Genomic DNA, 4,414 nt, shown 5'->3' with positions numbered 1-4,414 from the left:
AAAGTGTGAAGAACAAAAAAAAAAAAAAAAAAAAAAAAAAAAAAGTTGAGATGCATAAATGTAAAAATCAGGCCATTTAGAATAAACTTGCCTTTTACTTACATCTTATGTCTGCCATGAAGTTAATTTTCCACTTTGATTAACTAGAGGAACAACAATACACAGCAAGTTAATAGTACTGATCTCATTAAGAAGCAGACATTTTTATGCACATAACGAACATAAATATTAGGGATGAAGTATTGATTTTTAGCTTGATTTGATAAAATATTCGCTCAAGCTTTTCTCCATAACAAGCTGCCCTGAAGGAGGAATATTTTTTTTTTAATAAATCAAGAAAAATCAGACACATAAAATAAATTTTTACCCAGGTTCCAGATTTGGTGATGCAAAAAGACACTGGCCAGAAAAATCAAGTAAATCATAAGGTTTATAAATAAAAATATAAAATATAAAACTTATCATATGTTGTTATGAATTGAAAATTAATAGAATTTTGATGCTGTAGCCAAAACAGGCTAAGATTCTATTTGCCTTAGATACAATAGAGCTGCAGAGTTGCTTCCCTTTTGAATAAACCAGAAGAAATGGCAGGAGACACCAAAGAAAGGTTTAGTGTGTGATTTAAAAAACAAAACAACACCCAAACAAACAATAATGGAGCCACAGAGAGGATCACAATTCTTGATTCTTAGGACAGCTCTTCATGAATCTCAGCAGCTCCACTTCCACATAACCAACCCAAGATCCACATCTAGGTGACTGCACATAAACTAATCGAAACTCACTGGATTCATAGTTTGTGCTCTCACATCAGTGTGCTTCCAGCAAAAACAGTGGAACCCATGAATCACAGCTCATTATTTGTACTTGTATAAATGGGATTATAAGCAGGCCTTTTCTCTTTTTCATATAAGATGTGACCTTTTAATATAGGAAATAATCTTTTTCTGTGAAGCAACATTCAAATAAACTGCAAGCACATTTAAAATAAAAATAATTGCTATTGAACTTTCTTCACTGTACACTGAACAGAGGAAGATTTATTAGTTTTGCACAAAACTCATTTGTCACTATGTTCTGATCAGAATGAGCTATTCCTTTGCTTATAGCATTTAATGTACCCTGAAATACGAGAGTGATTAGGTCCAGAAAGTTAGACAAAACATAAACACAGTAGAGAAAAGCCTTGCTTTTTTTCTTGGCAGTTTCTGGATCTTAGGTAATTTAACCTTCTGAAGTCCAGGAGCTCAAGCTGAGTTTCCAACATTCCAACTAAAAGAAAGCAAGCAAGCTTGATACTGATTTTCCTTGTTCAAAGGAAAGTAAATGTTAATTTTGCAGCTGCTTGATCTACTAAGAACACTAAACACTTGTTAAAGCCTATATTTCAAGTTCTGTTTTCTGAATACCCTATGATTTTCCCCTCATGTTGTAGGTCAAATTCAGGCAAAGATTCACCAAGATTTTTCACATCTCTCACAGAGCATGATGAAGAATTAGAAATATTTTTTGTTTTGTTTTGGCTAAGCATGGGACTGTATTCCAGGAGAAGGGAAGAAAATTTTGTTATTTGTTTCATCTTTCTGCTCAGAATAAAGTAATGCTGCAAGTTCAGAAGAAAAAAACAAAACAAAACAAAAAAAACACAGAACAAAACAAGACAAAACAAAACAAAACTTAAAAATCTGTAGATAGTCTAAATTATTTTTTTTCAAGATAAAGTTCTTACACACTTGAATTGAAAGAAGAATTCTGTGACTTCCAGAACTAATGTGAAAAGGTAAGTGTGAAGTGCACAGCTTTCCCTATATTCATGCTTATACACATATTTCAACCAAAAAACCACCCTCCACGCTGTGATCCTGCTTTTGAATTTAATTTTACATCTCTAACTAATAATTACTTTCTGCAAAGTTAATTATGCTCTTGAAAGATACCTGACAAGGTATATTCACGCACCATTTAAGCCTATTATACCATGTACAAAATGCTGTCACTGTGGCAAAACCAAGAAGCAGCAATTACATTGCATAACTTTTGACAGATCCATTAAGACTGTCAAACTGTAGATACAATTACATTGCACTTTCATGCATCTATACCAGGCTACTTCTGCTTCCTCCAGGCAGGCAATGGAGCATCTTCCTCCATCTGATCCCCAGTCATCCAATGGACACTGTGTACTTTTTTTTAACAATACATCACCAACAGAACTTGGCATTTCTTAAACTTGCCTTTTCCTTATCATCAAGGTGGCACAAGGCCTGCTGTGGCTGAAGTACTAGACATGTACAGCATGAAAAGGAAAGTTTCTATATCCGTCTGAGCGGCTTTGTGAAACTTTTTCATCCTGCAGGGCTTACATTATCCTGAAGAGTTGGTCTGTAACATTTCAGAATCTTTACTAGAACTCAGTTTCTCTGACCTCAGGTTGTATCAGTGGGAAGATTTACATACAAAAACTGGAATTTATTCACTCAATGTAGGAAAAAAGAAATTCTACTCAAAAAAAGAAGAATAAAATAAATTTTAAAAAATCATGATATGTAACGTGTATAATTAAAAATATATATTTTACAATTTAGAAAAAAAGCTAATGAAAATGGAGAGCTAGAACAAATTAAATTGCAAGTTTAATATGTTATGGTAATCTGACCAGCTTTTCAAGCCTACTTTCTGTACAAAACCTGTGTGGTCAGAACCTGTGTGGCTTCCTCAGGTGCCATGGAAATATTGGAGTCTTTGTACAAGGTATTGCTTACAGAAAAAAAACAAAACAAACAAACAAAAAAAAAACAACAAAACAAAACACCACACACAAAAAAACCACCAAACAAACAAAAAAAAAGCCCACAACAATCCCAAAAAAACAGCTGGGTTATATACTGGTCCTGAAATCTTTTGTTATCTTAATAGCTTGCAGAAATCACTGTGATGTCATAAATTAAATCAGTAATACTACCTGAGATTACTACCATGGTTAGGTCTAGCCCCTCTTCTGCTTCATTGCTATCACAGTGGTCCTTGGCTGTTCAATCAGCACTGCCTGTCAAAAATAAGATAAGGGGTGAATTCCGAGTAAGTATTTTGAGGGAGGATGTTTAAGTCATAATCATGGCTGTCTGTTAATAGACCACAGCCTAAGGTGGTGCACCAAAGTACTACTGGCCTTAGATTTGTAAGTTTTGCAGCAGTGTTAATAGAAAGTTGAAAATGTTCATAAGAACCTGGTTATTGGTCAGCATGGAAGGTAAATGCAGGGCAGATGGAGAAGCAACAGGCTTTATTAAAAAGAAATACAAGTCTGCCTTTTAGCTATTCATGTCCTACATTTTTCCGATCTCTATAATATCAGATCAACACAGTAATTTATTTAACTTATATTTTTATTTCATCCAACTCCCTTTTCTCATTGTTCCCAGTTCCCTAAAGCCTGGATGGATCAAGATCTGAAGTCTGGTTAAAGAAAGAAACTATAACTCACAAAAACTAAACATGGTATAAAAGTTTTATTTTAATCCAAATAAAAATGTATTAGGTGATTCTAGACACAAATAATGAAGATACTATAGTAGCAAAGCCAGTAACTATGACAATATCATGGTTTGTCTTGCAGCATTACTTACTGTCATGCAAATGTGAAATTTTCTTCATTTTCTCATGCTGGCCTGTAAAATCAAAGTGCTGATCAAATATATTCAAAGCCTAAACCTTCATTTAGTCTTACATTTCTTTTATTTGTTTTTCTTTTTGAGTATAGTCCTCATGGATATAAACAGCTCAGACATTTCTGTTAGGCTCACAATATTGCCATGGAGCAGATGCAACTGCCGAACTCCTAATTTCCTCAACTCCAGAATTTTCCTCAACTCAACATTCTCTCTTTTGACTCTAAGCCAAGAACAAAAATGTAAGAATATCACCTAAACTAGACTTTTTTGTTGGATTTTGGGTACATAAGATTATAGTCACTGTTTTATAGAACCTATCCCCAGCTTAACTCTAGTCATCTATACTACTGATATGTCATTCTATACCTAAGTACACTTAGAAACACCCCACCACTTTCAAACTATGTCCAACTTCTATCCGTAAAGGAGGCAGCACCTGGTTGACAGAAGGCTTAATCTGCAAAGCTTAATATGCATAACAGCTTTTACTTCAGCCAAAAATGCAATATTTGTTACCTCTGTTGTCAAAAAATGACTGTTGTGGTGACCAAATTGTAGTCTCACAAATAGAACTCTTCTCAACATGGTAAAGCCCTGTTGCCTCAGCTACTTAATTTTGTTTTAATGATTTAATGTGGACTGCACTAGCACAAATGTCTGCTCAGTGTTGCTTTGAATAGAAAAGACATGTCCTGAGGTTTCTGTGGAATTTCTCTAACAGGTATATAAGTTCTAAAATT

The sequence above is a fragment of the Chaetura pelagica genome, unplaced genomic scaffold (genome assembly GCF_000747805.2).
Source record: "Chaetura pelagica isolate M959 unplaced genomic scaffold, ChaPel_1.0 scaffold577, whole genome shotgun sequence".
Classification (NCBI taxonomy): Eukaryota; Metazoa; Chordata; class Aves; order Apodiformes; family Apodidae; genus Chaetura; species Chaetura pelagica.
This window is presented reverse-complemented; position numbering follows the sequence as displayed.